The sequence below is a fragment of the Staurois parvus genome, unplaced genomic scaffold (assembly GCF_062004578.1).
Source record: "Staurois parvus isolate SC_StPar_1 unplaced genomic scaffold, SC_StPar_1.0 ptg000279l, whole genome shotgun sequence".
In the NCBI taxonomy this organism is placed as follows: domain Eukaryota; kingdom Metazoa; phylum Chordata; class Amphibia; order Anura; family Ranidae; genus Staurois; species Staurois parvus.
This window is the reverse complement of record NW_028318075.1, coordinates 276,958-294,883: the sequence shown is the minus strand read 5'-3', so window position 1 is coordinate 294,883 and position 17,926 is coordinate 276,958.

Genomic DNA, 17,926 nt, shown 5'->3' with positions numbered 1-17,926 from the left:
TTCGCAAAATGCGGTGCGATGTGCAGAATTGGATTGTATAAGTGTGATTACCCATGTGATACGATTCTAGTACAGACAAAAAAAAGGGTCCTGCACCTTCTTGGTGCGGATGCGGTATGATTTGAGCCATATAAAATGTATGGCTCAAATCGCACCGCACAGAATTCACATGTGATTTGCACTGCATTCCTGTGTGAACTACATGCGATGTGCCGCACCACAGAAGTGTGAACTCGGGCTCAATGTTGTTGCTGGATTGGGGCTCCATTCACATTTTGTGATAGGGCAGTCTGTGACCAGACTTAATCACTGCATGGTTACATGCAAATGGCCGTAAATACCTTCAGGCACTATCAGTTTCCCATAGCATTGAATGGGGCTTTCCACCCACAGCTCTTCATGGGGGACCCTGCTGAGTCTCCTGCAAGTAATTGCAGTCGGCTCCATTAAACCAACTGTGAATCAGGCCTAATAGACATAAACGGGTTGATTTATTAAAGGCAAATAGACTGTGCACTTTGATTCCACATGATTGGATGATGGAAGTCAGCAGAGCTCCTGATTATTTACCAAGCTCTGGATCAACATCACTTGCAGAGTTCAACTGCTCTCTGCAAAGTGCAGTCAATTTGCTTTTAGTAAATCATCCCCAGGGGCGGACTGACCATTTGGAAACTCAGGCACTGCCCGAGGGCCCGGGGTCAGTAGGGGGCCCCATGAGATGCCCCTGGTACCTTTTTCATAGGCTTTTTTGAGTTTGGCCAAGGACACAGGGGCCCCATGATCCCCTATTGCCCGGGGGCCCCATGAGTTGTCAGTCCACCCCTGATAATCCCCTTTGCATCACGACTAGATGATATTGTCAGACTTATTGCAACAAGGAAGGGAAGGTTTGAGCTGATACATTTTGATATATAGTTACTGTCCAGCAGTTAGCTTTTTTTTTTAGTAATGCTATATTTACAGTGTTTCCATCCTCTTCTCCCAAAAGCTGATTTGGGAAGGGGTTAATTCCTCTACAATGTACCCATGATGCTGCTGCGTACATCTAACAATATGTAATTGCAATCTCAGTGGTTTGATTTGCTGGCCTCTATTTCACTACTGTGTCCAGCAATTTGGGTCTAGTGGGAGGAACACCGCACACAAGGGATCTCTAAGGCTCTGTTCACACCAATGTGTTTTTTGCAGAAAAGCACTATAGTCCTTATAACAAAGCAAAAAGCAGCATTTTTGCTACAATAGTAATAGAGGAGAAGTTGCTGAAATGCCTGGTAGTGCAGTTTTATTCTGCCTAGCAACAAAAAAATTCCACTTTAACTAAAAAAAAAGCTGAACAAAACCTGGTAAAAACGTAGGTAGAAAAATGTAAAACAAACTGCAAAAAGCACTGGAGAAAGCATCAAACGCAAAATACATATATGTGAACCAAGGACAGCAGGGAAGGAGAGTACAGTCAAAAATAGTGTCGCGCTCCACTACCTATTGCAATAATAAAATTGTGAATTAATAAAAAATTTTTATTATTGCAGTTGGTAGTGGAGCGCATCACTATTTTTGACTGTATTCTCTATAACACAATGATATGAGTATGTGTAGAGTGTAAGCGAACCACATTTCTTCACAATTTTTACACACAATTTAATTTTATTTTCACCATTGCACTGATTTCACATTTAAGTTTAGTATTATTTAAAATATTTAATTAATTATTCACTAGCACTTTGTATACACCATAGTAGCTCACAAGACCCCATACGCCAAGGAAGGAGAGTATTTAGTGAATTTGTTTACACGGAGCCCTTTATTGGAAAGTTTCATTTTATTAAGAGTGTTGCTTTAATAAACTGCCATGATAGAAATGCTTAGGCTCTCATTGCTAATGTCTTTCCAAAATGCTTGGTCCATGGTTGTCACGCTGATGCTCTTGTTTAGAAAAAAAACTATAATGTCATATGTTATTTAATGCACCAGTCCCATAGAGTAGAAGGGACATATAATAGTTTGTCCCATCTTCCTAGGAGCTGTAGATGCTGAGCTTTAGTATTTGACAATGCACTCCAACAAATGTGTCTGTAATTTTATTTTTCTGTCAAGACAGATTTCCTTTAAAACTTATTTTTTTATTTTTTTTTTATCCCATTATCATTGAGATTGTCTGTCTCAATTTTCTGAATAGGAGGAGACCCAGCAAACACTATGGTAACTGATATGAAATGTATTGCAACTAACCATAGAAACCAATTCAGTGGTAGCCAATCACCCCAATGGCATAAAGCAGAAGCTGCTGTCACATTAACAAATGTTTCCGTAATTTTATTTTTCTGTCAAGACAGATTCCCTTTAAAACTTCTATTTTTATTTATTTTTTATCCCATTATCATTGAGATTGCCTGTCTCAATTTTCTGAATAGGAGGAGACCCAGCAAACACTATGGAAACTGATATTAAATGCATTGCAACTAACCATAGAAACCAATGCAGTGGTAGCCATTCACCCCAATGGCATAAAGCAGAAGCTTCTGTCACATTATATTCATGCCGCACGGTCCAGTTACAACTTCTTCAGAACAGGAATTTCGACTATCCTGACAGCCTAATTTTAACGTAGCTGTCTCAGCAGGCTAAAGAAGCATCTCATGCAAACAACATGACATGGAGTGGTACAGACAGTACCTTTACCATGGGGGCCCCTGTCATTTCTTTAGAAGGAATTCCAACAAATTAAAAGTACCAGTGCTGCCATATTGTAATATATATCTGTCATCCTTAAAGCCCAATTCCAGCCAACACATTTTTTTTTGTTTTGGATAGAGTGGGAAAGGATTAGGCCTTCTGTAAATAGATGACTGGGCATAGACAGTGGCAAGAGACAGCATATTGCTGAAGGTGGGCTGAAAGGCTGTTGCAGACTGCTGCAGCCTGCACAAAGCAATAACAGGCTGACAGAAGCAGCAGCTGTCCGCTAGTCTTCGCATGTATTGACACATCAAGCGTTTACCCGTTTACCTAGACAAACACAGATCCAGGAATACGCTGGATTCCTTCAGAATCTGGCGGCATGCTGTGTAAATGAGGACTTAACCTGGTGTAAATATACAGCTGTAATGTTTTAACTTTTTAAACTTATATTTGTAACAGGTGATTAGGAGAGGAAGGTATTAACTTTTTTGGTTCTGCAGGAATGTTGTACAGTAGAGATCAGTTATTGCTTAATAGGAGTGTCTGGGAGGAAAAATATAAATACAGCAGAACAGGGGCGGACTGACCTTTTGAGCACTCAGGCACTGCCTGATGGCCCAGGGTCAGTAGGTGGCCCCATGAAATGCCCCTGGTACCTTCTACAGGCTTTTTTGGGTGTGCTTTGAGTGTGGGCAAAGACACAGAGGCCCATATTGTCCCTATTGTCAGTCCGCCATTGCAGCAGAATACTTCTGGCCAATCAGAAGTTTGCAGGAGTAGGAAAAGAAGATAAAGGGGGCTTCTTACAGAGTGTGTGGCATTATATAGGTCCCAGTGAGCACATACGTATTGGGGGAGATTTACTAAAACTGGAGCACGCAGAATCTTGTGTGGTAGCCAATCAGCTTCTTACTTAAGCTTGTTTAATTAAGCTTTGGCAATAAAACCTGGAAGCTGATTGGAGAGAGAGACATCATTTTTCCCCTGTGAAAATCATTAGTAAGACCTCATCTGGAATATGCAGTTCAGTTTTGGGCAACAATTCACAAAAAGAACATTGGGGAACTGGAGAAAGTACAGAGAAGGGCAACCAAACTGATTCGAGGAATGGGGGAGATCAGCTATGAGGAAAGATTAGAGGAACTGAATTTATTCTCTCTTGAGAAGAGGAGATTAAGGGGGGGGTATGATCAACATGTATAAATACATCAGTGGTTCATATAGTGAACTCGGTGTAGAGTTATTCACCCTGAGGTCATCACAGAGGACAAGGGGGCACTCTTTACGTCTGGAGGGAAAGAAATTTAATTTTCAAACATGGAAAGGTTTCTTCTCAGTGAGGGCTGTGAAAATGTGGAATAGACTCCCTCAAGAGTTGGTTCTGACCAGCTCAGTGGATTGCTTTAAAAAAGGGCAGGATTCTTTCTTAGATACACAGAATATAACTGGATACTAACATTTAAGTTGATCCAGGGAATATCCGATTGCCTCTCGGGAGATCAGGAAGGAATTTTTTTCCCCTGCATGAGCAAATTGGATTATGCTTTGCTGTTTTTTTTTGCCTTCCTCTGGATCAACTGTGGGTATGGGGTTATAACTTTTTTTTAAATGGTTGAACTGGATGGACTTTGTCTATTTTCAGCCAGACTAACTTTGTAAGACCTGGGCACAGGGGTGGAAGCTTCATCTCACCCAATCTCTTTGAAGCCTCCGGACTAACAGACCCTCTTCCAGGAATAACAAAACACGGAGAAAACCAAAAACGTGGTTTTCTCCCCATAGAAAAACTATTCTGAAGCCCCTCACATATGTGAGACCCCTGTGTTATCTTGAATTGTTTTTCTACATAGCAAGGCAAAAGATCAGTCCAAGCGGCAGGCAAAAAACATGGTCAATTAACAGGCCGAGGTCCGTTCAGGTGGAAGGCAGAAACGTGGTTGACAGTTCAGACTGCAAGCAGAGGCATTGTCAATAAACAGGCTGGGGTCAGTTCTGGAGCAGGCAGATGTATGGTCAATTTAGGCGGCAGGCAGTGGTGTAGTCAAATAACATGCTAGGGCCAGTTCAGGAGCAGGCAGAGGCATGAGGAGTGTGAAGGCAAATGACAGGAATTCAGAATTATGTTTACCATACATCACTGATATTGTAGAGAAGTATAGTAACGGCAGCAACAGTCACCTATACAGAGGATTGGTTGGGAAGGACACTAGGGACAATAAAAACTTTTTCTGGGAGGGACTTTTTCAGAAAAATGGCGTTCCTGGAGTCTGTTCACTACATCTGAGCGTAAGCTTTCTGGTGGGCCTTCAGGGTACAAAAGGGCAGTGACAATTTCCTTCTGATAGCAAAGAAAGGATATGGTTGTCTCTGTGGATTTGTGGTAGATTGCATATGAATTATAAATGGACAGATTGAAAAAATAAATGGAGATTTTCTTGTACCAATGGTGGGTTCTTCTTACAGCAAGGCAGGGCTGGATCATCTGATCATTGAAGTTGACTCCCCCCTATGAGCAAATTGTAATCATGCACACATACTGGTTTCTGGTTTGAGCCATTTCTGGTGATTTGCACGTAGATGTCCTCATGAATTGATGAGGGCATGTAGATATCTTGTTTGTCCCTCCACTTCATAGCCAATATTTCTTTGTTCTGCAAACTCACCGACTCCCCTCATTGTAGTCTTGTGTTCACCATCTTTTGCGGGAAGCCCTTCCTACTAGCTCTCATAGTGCCACATACTAGTTTTCTTTTGCTGAAGATTGCAGAAAAAGGCCAAGCTGGTGCAGTAATTATCAACATAGAGATGTTAACCCTTTTCAAGGAGTGGAAATACAAGCTCCCAAACAACTTTTCCACTTGATTCAATATAATCTGAGAATTCAGAGAGATAAAGATGGGTGTCCTTTCCTTCGTACACGAGGAAGGCATAGGTGGCTCTGTCGTATAACTTGTAGGGCTTAAACTCATATTGAGCTCTTTTACTGGGGATAAACTGCTTGAAGTCCAGCCTGCCAGTGAAGGGGACAAGTGACTCATCCACGTAGGTATTTTTGTGGGACCTCCCATCCTCCCAGGCACCCGATCTGGGACCCCTCTGACTATCTGTGCCCGGTTGTGCCTCACCACCCCTCTATCATCCGCTTACTCCCCCCTTTATCCAATCTTAATGAACCCATGCTTCTCTCCTGGATTACCGGGGGGAACACTTCATAACCTTTTGAGCTCCCGCTGTTACCAAGCATCCCACTTTTTGCACTCCACACAGTGCCCTTCAATACAACACTCACCTCTGCGACGGAACACTACTGTCTGAACTTTTCGAGTGCCTTGCAGCTACGACATTTTTTTGATGACACTCCCTCTTCCGAACAGTTTTCAACGTCATTTGACTCCCTTTGAACACTTGAGTGAGGGGGATGGCCCTCTGCCTCATTCCCTATCTCAAATGTACTCTCATTTGATTACTCCACCAGAGGGTTACTTTCCCCCTTTCATACGAAAATGGGAACAGATCCTTCCCTTTTCCCTTCAGCCCAACAACGGCGGATTATTCGTTTTGCTCTCAAATCATCCAGAGGTATGAGGACGCAAGAAACAAACTTTAAACTTCTTACCAGATTGTACCGTACATCGTCGATACTTTCCAAATATTGTCCCACACTCTCAGACCAATGTTGGCGATGCCAGGATGGTGAGGTCTCTTTATTACACATCTTTTGGATGTGTCCAAAATTGTAATCCTTTTGGATAGAGGTACATCGTATCTCCCAGAAGTTCACTGACTATGACCATCCTGAAGACCCAGCCCTTTTCCTCTTACATGTCTCGGATATACCCGAAAAACATACAGCACATCGATTCTTCGCCATTTGTTTAATTCTGCTAGATCATGCATCACCCTTCGGTGGAGAGATACATGACCCCCTCCCATCTCCCTCTGGCTCTCGAAGGTGGAAGAGGTGAACAAGATGGAGGACCTGATGGAGGACCTGATACAATCATCGCAAAACAGAGAAGAGGCCTACTTGAAAACCTGTCTTCTCTGGAACATGTTTACTTTCTCTGAAGAGTGGAAAACCCTCTTTGTATCTTCCATGCAAGACTGACACATCAAACCCTCCCCCCCCCCTTCCTTTTTTCTTTCCTCTCTCCCCCCTTTTTTTGCTTTCTTTCCCGTTCTTCCTATTCTAGCTTTGCCTCTCTGATTTCACAACACTCCTCTTTCCCCTTAAAGACATTTTGTTAAAACAAACCCAGACACTCATAGATGCAATCAGATTAATCTCTGAAGTACACCCCTTGTTTGGTTCCTATTTAACAGCTTAAGGGCTAGTTGGAAATCTAATGAAAGCTTATTTTGCATTTTCTACTGTTTATATTGGTGGATGTATCTTTTCAGAATGACCTGTGTACAATTGGGGTGTTGCCCTTTGCTGTTTAGTATGTTCTGGATACATTGAATTGCTCTGTGAGTACAGTGTGGTTTACATAAATTAAGAATTTGAAAAAAAAATTAACGGTGGAAAATTTTGCATGGTCACCTGGACTGGGCTGGGCAATAAAAAGGGGGATGTCCACTGCTTCTGAGTTAGGGGGAAGCCATAGAGGGTTTACAAAGCATGGGTCCTAACCCTTTGGGGCTGAGGTGATACTCCATTAGTACCTGGCCTTTCTTGAGGTAGGCTCCTTTCACATGGGCGTTCCATATGTTCGTTTTTCATCTGTCCATTTACAGATAAAACACGGACCCCCATGTATTTCTATGGACTTGCAGATGTAAACGGATGAATATCTTTTTACATCTGTTAATGTCCGCATCCGTTAACATCTGTTTTTTTGATTGCAAGAAAACCCTATTTTTCTACCGCAACAAAAACCCGGAACGGATGAAAAACGGATGTAAACGGATGAAAAATGGATGTAAATGGATGAAAAATTTGTTGGGAATGCAACAGCATGTACTATAATGTACTATATATAGTATTATGTGTTAATATCACTTGAGCAGTAGATGGCACTATACACTAAAGGTTACTAGTTGTGTATATCTGAAAACTTGTTTGTTCCTCCCTTCTCTCTATCATCTTCAGGAAGTAATATCTGTCTGCTGTGAAATGTGCTCTGTATGTTTGTAACTTAAGCCACACAAGTAAAGTCTGAATTCTGCTATCACTACCAGTGTCTTCTCTAACACATAACCAACAGGTTATGGGCCCAGCTCCAGACACTGGAAAAAGGAGAACTACAAGCAAGTAAGTGCTGCATTTACAATCCTACCAATTCACTGAAAGATGGCAAGTGCTTCAGATATGAAGTTTACAATAGCAAAGCTCAACAATACCAACTACCAGCTATGGAAGTTTAAGCTTGAAATGATGTTATCCAAAGATGACTTGTAGCAGGTACTAGATACACACAGACCCAATGACAACCCAGAAGAATGGGACAGGAAAAACAGGCAAGCAAAAGCAGTCATAAGCCTGTTAGTGGAGGACGATCAGCTCATTCATATAAGGAAAGAAAGCACAGCTAAAGGTATGTGGACTGCATTACAAAAACTACATGAACGTGCAAACCTAAACAGTAAACTATATCTGCTATGCAAACTGTATAAGATGAGGCTGGAAAAAGGGCAGGAAATGGGTGAACATGTAAATGCTATGCTAGAAGTTGTGGACCAGCTGGCTGCAATAGGTGAAGAATTAAAAAGCAACCATGTTGTGTCAATACTTCTGTGCAGCCTTCCAGAATCATACAGTGCCCTTATAAATGCTCTAGAAACTAGACCGGAAACTGAACTGACACTAGAATATGTTAAGGGAAAATTAATTGATGAATACAGCAGAAGAAAGGAAAATTTGCATAGTGAAGAGAACGAGAGACCAGAGGCAGCTCTGAAGGTGCATGAAGGCATAAGACAAAGCAAATAAACCAGGGTATGTTTTCGCTGCAAAAAGGCCGGTCACCTGAAAAAGAACTGTTCAATCTGGAAAGCTGAGCAGCGAAAGCGGGAGCTACCCACAAGAGAAAGAGCTAAAGCGGTCATGAAAGAAAATGAAAGTGCATAATGGAGTGGTACTTTTAAAGTGACTCAGAATAGTACCTCACATGGATGGTACATTGATTCAGGGGCAACAAGTCACATGACAAGCGACGAGACATTCTTCACAGAAATTGATTTTAGTGTAAAAGATAAAGTCTTCCTAGCAAATGGGAAAAGTATTACAGCAGAAGGTAAAGGTCAGGGATTTCTGAACTGCAAAACACCATCAGGGGGCAAGCAGAGCATCCTTGTAAAGAATGTTCTATATGTTCCAAGCCTAGAAGGAAGCCTCCTATCAGTTAAAACCCTTGCAAGCAATGGACTCACTGTCCAGTTCAGAGGTAATGAATGCACAATTCAAAATGGAAAGCAAATTTTAGCAAGAGGAAGATTAAATGAACATCTGTACAAAATCATCACTGAAAGTGAGAAGGCTAATGCGGCAACTCATAACCCACATGACAAGTGCATCCACCTGTGGCATAGAAGATTGGGACATCAAAACCCAGAAGCTATAAAGGACTTTGCAAAGAGAGGTCTATCAGAAGACATGAAAATATTGCCTTGCCACACACTCAGCAAGTGCAAGTGTTGCATCAAAGCAAAGGCCACCCGAACCTCTCTTCCCCAGACCAGTCAGAGTAAAACCATTAAACCCATGGAACTGATACACAGTGATGTGTGCGGACCAATGAAAACCATCACACCTGGCGGGAACAGATATTTACTGACTTTCATCGATGATTATTCCAGATACACAATAACGTATCTAATGAAGCACAAAAGTGAGACATTAGAAAAACTTCAAGATTTTGTAGCTATGACAAGCAACAAGTTTCAAAGGAAACCTGGAATAATACGCACTGACAACAGAGGGGAATATATGAATAAAGAGATGGAATCATACCTAAAGAAACAAGGTATTATACAACAAACAACTGTACCATACACTCCTGAGCAAAACGGTGTAGCGGAAAGAAAGAATCGCACTCTTGTAGAAATGACCAGATGTATGATTTTGGACTCTGCCTTACCTAACAAATACTGGGGAGAAGCAATAATGACTGCAACATACCTACAAAACAGGCTCCCATCAAAAGCTATTGAGAGTACACCATATGAAATGTGGAATGGATCAAAACCCAACATAGGACATATCAGAGTATTTGGCTGTAAAGCATATGCCCACATTCCAAGTCAGAAACGCTCCAAGTTGGAGAACAAAGCCATAGAAGGCATTCTGGTTGGCTACAGTGAGCAGAGTAAGGGATATAGAATCCTTTGTCCAAAGACCAACAAGGTCACAGTAAGCCGCAGTGTTTATTTTGATGAAAGTGAAGCACCAGATAATACAATTCTTCAAAAATGTGGAGATTTACGCACTAAATCGGCAAGAGACACTGACCCATGCGAAGCAGGACAAGAGCCAGAACAAGAAGAAGTGGAACTTACGAGCCAATAGAACCCACTGAACAACAAGAAATCAGAAGATCCTCTCGAATGACAAAAGGGATACCACCCCGCAGGTTATCATACGTTGCTAAAACACATCAAACACAGGAGCCTACATCCTGGGAAGACATAGAAACTTTGCCGAGAAGGGAAGCCGATCAGTGGAGAAAAGCAGCTGAAGAAGAAATAAAATCACTTCAAGAAAATAAAACTTGGTCACTAACAGAACTCCCTCCTGGTCGCAAAACCATCGGAAGCAAATGGACTTTTAAAGTGAAATATGATACAGAAGGAAACATCTATAGATACAAAGCAAGATTAGTTGCCAAGGGATACTCCCAGAAATTTGGAGAAGATTACGATGAGACATTTGCTCCAGTTGTGAAACATTCTACCATAAGAACACTCCTTAGTATTGCTGCCGGAAAGGGAATGCTAGTAAAGCATCTAGATGTCAAAACTGCCTTTTTGTATGGAGACATCAAGGAGGATCTGTAGATGGAACAGCCACCAGGCTTTGAGAAAGAAAAGAACCTTGTATGCAAACTGCAAAAGAGCATCTACGGGCTCAAGCAAGCAGCGAGAGCATGGAATGAAAAAGTGAACGAAATACTCAGAAAAGAAGGGTTCTCAAAAAGTAAAGCAGAGCCATGTCTGTATTCAAAGAATCAAGAGAACAAATGGACATACATCCTAATATACGTCGATGACATCTTGACGTGTTTTGAACAAGAAGGGGACTATGACCAAATAGTTCACAAACTGAAACAAAATTTTGAAATTAAAGAGTTGGGGAACATTACTCACTACCTAGGAATTCAAATAGAGCGGGAAGAGGATGGAAGCTATCTTCTTAACCAAAGTCAGAATATTACAGAAATGTTAGAACAGTTTCACATGCAAGATGCAAAGGAAGCAAAAACACCAATGGAAGCAGATTATCCAAAAACAAGGGAACGTTATTGTTTTCTACAAAAGAGACTAAATGTCATATAATTATGCACATGCCGTTGAGAAGGGGTGTTGGTAATGCAACAGCATGTACTATAATATACTATATATAGTATTATGTGTTAATATCACTTGAGCAGTAGATGGCACTATACACTAAAGGTTACTAGTTGTGTATATCTGAAAACTTGTTTGTTCCTCCCTTCTCTCTATCATCTTCAGGAAGTAATATCTGTCTGCTGTGAAATGTGCTCTGTATGTTTGTAACTTAAGCCACACAAGTAAAGTCTGAATTCTGCTATCACTACCAGTGTCTTCTCTAACATATAACCAACAAAATTGATGTAAACGGATGAAAAAACGGATGTAAAACAGATTTTTAAAAAAAAGGTGACTGAACTGCAGAAAAAAAACCAGAGCGCTCGTGTAAAGGACCCATACTCCATTTCTGGAGGATGCTACTGTGCTACTGGTGGATGACACTGCTCTACTTGTGGTAGCCAGCTCCTCGCCAGAACGCCTTCATTTGGTGGGTACACTTTTCTCCTCCTCTGATTCTGTAGCATTCCCACTGCTTAAAATGGGCTTGTAATCCTCATCAGGATTAGACTCAAACACAGAGAATTCCCTGCTGCTCTTGCCAGTCATGCTTAGCATTTGTTATGCCTAATCACTGGAAAATAATTTTTTTTTCGACATATAGCAGATTTGTCAAAAAACCTGTACTTTTCTTTCAGAATCAACATTTTCTTTGTGACACTATACTACAAACACTCCCACAAATGCAGGCCATTGATTGCAAACACAATTTGTTAATTTGCACACACACAAACAAGTATTTTTCCTAAAAAATTAATTCAAGACCATGTTGCAAAAATGAATACACCCCGATGAAATTCTTAGGAGCAAAGCTAAATTTTAGACAACAAAATCCTAATTAACAAGAAATCAATTACAGGTAAATCTAATTATTCATTAAACAGGTATCCAGCAGACAGTTGATTAGAAAAGGGCGTTACTTAACAAAGAAAACCCCTTCCCATTTCATGCTGTCATCAATGGCACCTTATTGGAGAGAAATGTCACAAGGCCTGAGAAAGAAAATAATTTCTTTTACACAAGAAAGGTGAAGGCTACAAGAAGATCAGCAAAGCTTTACTTATCAGTCAGAATACTCTAACAAAAGTGATACAAAAATTTAACAAAATTGGAACTGCAACCATCTCACAGAGACATCCAGACCGTCCATGAAAGTTAACACCTCGTTATCTGATGAAAAGGGTTGAAGAAAATCGACATGCAAGCTCACTGCAGTTAGCTAAAGAAGTAGAAGGCCAAACTGGGGTGATTGTTTCCCGTGACATAATACGGCATGCACTGCAGAGGATTGGCATGCATGGGTGTCATCCATGAAGGAAGCCTCTCCTAAAGCCCATGCACAAAAAAAAGCCCGCCTAGAATATGCCATGGCCCATGCTGAAAATTAAGAATACTGGACTTTGTACTCTGCAGTGATGAGACCAAGATACACTTTGATGGCTTCAAAACTACATGGCGTCGCAAAGGTGAGGAGTACAAAAAATGCATTGTGCCTATAGTGAAACATGGTGGTGGCAGTGAACTTCTGTGGCGCTGCATGAGTGCTGCTGGTGTCAGGGAGCTGCATTTCATTGATGTTATCATGAATTCATAGATGTACTGCTCTATATTGTTGTCTTATATCATGAAGAAGGAGACGAATGACCAATGTATATTTATAAAAATGTATATTCCCGCAGCAACTAGTCCTACAGTTCTTTTCCAGAGAGATGCATTTAATTAGTTCAGCGACAGTTCATAAAACAGAGGTACAGACAAGACAGAAGACAGGGTATTTAGAATATACATGCAACCATCAGAAACCCTCAGAGGATTCACTTTCTCTTGTCACCACTTAACCAAAAGAAACTAATATACACATTCTTCCAATTCAGTATAATGACAAGCACTCTGATTGGCCACTTATAGGAGCCCCTTTGATCTTCTGGGTGACAGGTAATGCCTTTTGGGCTTGGACAGCTGCAGTCATAATTCTAATCAAAGTTGTCCAGATATTTCCTAAACTACATTCTTTTACTATTAATTAGATAAACAAGTTACCCTTTGAAGAATGCTATTTACCATACTTAATACCCCTTTTCATGTTATTAGATAGCAGATGTTGACCAAGTCCTTCCAAGTCTGACTGAGCTATCTGCATTTTATCACCCTTGCAAGTTTGCAAATTACATCCTTTGAAATGTAAAGAGTTGGCCCCCAAGTACCAAGGTGATATTGCATAAAATTAATATAGCAAAGAGTCCTTGGCTATGCTTTTGTTGTTTAAAATACATCTAGCTCAGCCCTATGCTGGCCTGCTCAATAACGTGAGAATACACCACCAAGGTAGAACTAATGAAAGTGTAGTGCCCTCCTAGATAGCTAGGGGGAGCTAGAGTTCAATAGCCCATAGCAACCATCCTGGGCTTGTCCAAAAGTCTCACTGCTGCTCTACAGGTGTCTCCTACAAGAGACTGTGATGCCAGAACAATGTGCTTTACTGTCACTATTTAAATTCTCAATCTGGAGACGTGCCACGAAAACGCAATGTAAACCAATAAAAAAATCTAAATTACAAAAATACAGCAGCTATCTGGTTGATAATATATCAACTTGTAACATATGAAAGAACTAGACAGAGCTATATAATATTGTCATTCTAAATGCATGATGTCAGGTGCATAAGCATTTTCTGATCCATCTATTCTCCACAGAGGAAATGCTAATATTTATGTTGCTGTTTACCCTACCACACTGTATTTAGTGTTAAAGGTTATGAACCTAAAATGTCAAGTGCATTGATATTTTGTGCACAAAAATCACATGAACCTACCATACCAGGTGCATTGGCATTTTTGTGCAAAAAGTATCATCAATAAAGTGCCTCCACATATTGTGCATATATAACATGCTCATAAAGTGACAATGCTAAATAATGTATCTCAAAAATAAAGTACAAGTGCATATATAAAACTCTGTCACTCTTATCAATAGTGCATATGTAACATTATCATAAAATAATTACAACGTGACAATCCTAAAACATCTTAAATAAACAAAATCAATGTGTAAAGTCCAAAATTCATAAATCTTTTCTTTTAGTGCACCACCGTGTATCATAAAGTTCTCAAAAATTAAATAAACTCAATTTTCTTCATCTGCAGTGAATCCTCTGTGTTGCACCTTAAATCATCATCAAGATGTTTATCCGTCACCAATTCTACTAGCCTCAACTCACCAAAAGATGTTGCTGGTAAGATCATAAACCAGCCCACCAAGTGTAGTGTAAAAAACGTCAGATTAATTTTATTAAAAAGTTATCTAAAACACTCACATTTTACAGTGTCGCCACCGACACTAGTATAAACAGCGTTTGTTTGTATCCAGAACTCGCTCTGGCCGTCATACTTTACCACAAGCATTCTCAATGTGCGCAGTGACATCACGTCTTATCCCCGCTAGGATGCTGTAAAATGTGAGTGTTTTATGACTTTTTAATAAAAATATTTTGCAGTTTTTTTTACACTATGCGAGTCACACAAGCAGAGGAAAGTTCCTGCTTGGCATTCCCGCTGGCGTCAAAATGTTTTGAGGAGGAGCATGGCCACGTCCATAAGTCCGTCCATTACACCCAGCATGCTGTGGGAGAGCATGAGAGGAGGAAGATGGCAGCTGCACTTCCCACTGGTCTAAGGAGTTTCATGCTGGAGGTTACCCTGGTGGACCCAGGGTACACCTAGAGCATAGCAGAGGCTTTGCTCTAGGTCTTTTAGAGGGAGTGGAGAGATTGTGCCTGCTGGGCCCTAAGTGCAGGAGACCGACCTCTCTGAGCAGAGCATGGATCAGATATGGGCACTGTGAGGTGCCATTGACCAGGCTGCTGCCCATCGATCTGGTGCTGTGCACATATACAGCCAGCCTACAGACAGGACTGTGTACTGAGAAGAAGGAGCGACGGAAGGTTGGACGATGACTTTGTTTGGATTTCATAAGAGAGGTTGAGTCAACAGACCCCAGCACCAGAGGTTGGCTTGCTGTGATCTATATACTGCCTGGAGATGCTGCTGATAAGCTGATGCCAGACAGCAATGCCCAGCACCAGCCAGTTGATGTCCTTGAGATGCTAGCCTCTCCCTCCAACCTTGCACAATCAGTATGGAAGGAGCCAGTCAGCGAGGACAGCCATTCCTCAGGTAAGCTGGCAGAGAGTGTCAGTGGTGGGGAGGTGAATTGGGGGTTTCCAAGAATTTTAGCAGACTTTGGGCCACTAGAGGTGGAGAAAGAGCAGGAAGATTGGCCCCCTGAGGAATCCAAGGAAGAGTGGTATTGGGGGGACACCACAGAGGACTATGAGTCGCTGACAGGGCCATGAGGGAGCTCATGTACCCCAGATCCTGCTGAACCTTCACACAGCGCTGAGGCTGTTCAGGTACCCCCTCAGGCCAGGCCTGAATTTGTTGCACCCTGGCCCAGGACTAGGGCCAAAAATCCAGAGTTTAAAAAACTGGTTTGCAGGGTCCCAAACCCCTGCGCTTTCCTGGGAGCAGGGAGCAAGGACAAGTTATCTAGATTTTCCCAGTTCCAGAGGGCCATACAAAAATGTGTGGCCCTAGAGTGGGGATGTAACTATACCTATGTCCCTCAAGACGTCATGAACATAGTGGATGACTCCAGACAGGAATGAGAGGAATATCTTGTCTGGGCCTACCTTCAAGACCCCAATCAATACTACTGAGGATGGACACAGGATTCCCAACTTAGTGGGCCTTGTTATCTGTTCTTTATACGGACTAGGCCGGACTTTGTTTCCAGTTGTACTAATATGGAACTTGTCTCTGAGACTGCCTAGTCTCCATCACTTCTTTAGGAGGGACTCCTCCCCAAAACGTATGCTGAAATGCCTTATTTGTCAATCAGTGTTAGGACTGCATGGTTTCTTTTTTGTGTCTACAGTTCTGCAGGTTTTAGGACAGCTGACTTCCTGCTAAAGGACCAAGAAGATGCTATCCTTTCTTCCAGTTTTTTTGTACTTATGTTATTGTACATGTATATTTGTTGGGGTCAGAGCTGAGAGGCTCTGCAGACTGGCTCTCTGAGGCTTCTCCCTGCACTAGAAATTTGGAGAAAGATTTTTCCACTCCTGAAACCAGGAGGTCAGAGTGTGTTTAAGTTCTGTGGGAACTGTGGTCAATAGGTTTGTGGGCCTCCTGAAAGTACAGTCAAATATAACATTGTAGGGCAAGCAGCCTGGTGAGGATCGTTGTATGGTTGTATTTCCAGACCACTTCAGCTAAGTAGTAGGTTAATTTCCTTCTTTTCTGAAGAGCTAAGCCTCTCAGCAGTTGTATCAGGATGTGATTGCACCTTGTGGGTCATGCAGCCAGACTATCAAATTCCTAGTGAGTGGCACCATTCTTGGAAGAATTCACATTTAAACCAGGGACCCAGTGGGGCAGACATACGTAAGCCAAGTCAGAGGTGGAGTTCAGTCCTCGGTACCCTTTCACGTGGAACAGACCACACAGTGTCAACAGGGCCCAAGCCCCAAACACTACGACCTAACAGGTCACTTACGAGCAATGGGGGACTTTATTCTGCAGCACAGTATCCCATCCCCAGGACAAAATGTGATCATGTTTGTTTGCTTCTGGTAGTGGCTTTGATCTTTTTCTGGGACTTGGCCATTATTACCATAACTAAATTGCCTCTATTACGGGGCTACCATTGTTTCCTCTCTCTGTGTCTGCCCAGTTACTCTCTTTCAGTACATACAGTATGAGGTTCACCTGAGGCCTACTCTTAGGCCTCCCTCCAGTCAAGTCCAGGAATTTCTATCTCTTCAGCTTCTTTATGCACACCTCAGTGAGGCCTGGCTAGTGGCTACAGCGATAGGGCTTGTGCATCCTGTTGCTTTTTCTAAAGTGATAATACAAAGAGAATTCAAACTTCACCAGAGCACAAATTTAACTGTTTTGAGATGCATCAATGAAATGTTATCCATCCAGACCTCAATCTTGGATCCTCTGAGGTACTCAGGAAAACTAAGCACCGCAGTGAGTGAGCACCAAAAGGCCAACAGCTCCAGCTTAATGGAGCTGTAGTTTGCAGTGTTCCTATCCGTCACATGTAGACTTTGACTGGGGTAGGCCATAACCTGCTATGTGTTTACATAGTTGGTTAGGTAGAAAAAGACTCAAGGCCATCTACAACATAGTTCAACCAATACAAGATGACCCTCTCTGGGTCACCTTGTACTTGTAAAATTATGGCCCCCAGTTCCTCAGTACTATAGCTGGTACAGAAAGTTGAAGTCAGCAAAGACCAGCACAAAGGCTGAAATCAGCTGTTGCGTCAAGAAGTAGAATGCCCCCTGTTTAGATTCCTATTCCACTTTTAATGCAACCCCCTTTTTAGTATACCCCATAGAGGAGCTTTTGAATTGGGGCAGAATGGGTTTAGTTACTTACTTTAGTTACAGTTGTTGAGAGTCTCCATTCCTATATGGATTTCACTTTTCTGGGATTAGGAAACACATCTTGTATGGAGATGATGTATCCCAGGAACTCAATCTGACATTTGAATAAATGGCACTCCCTAGGTTTGAGCTTTAGCTCATACAGATGCAGCAACAAATGGAGCCACTTCTGACAAGGGTTCCACTGGAACAATGAAGCCTTGAAATCCATGGCAAGAGCAGACATTTGTGGGGAGTATGAGT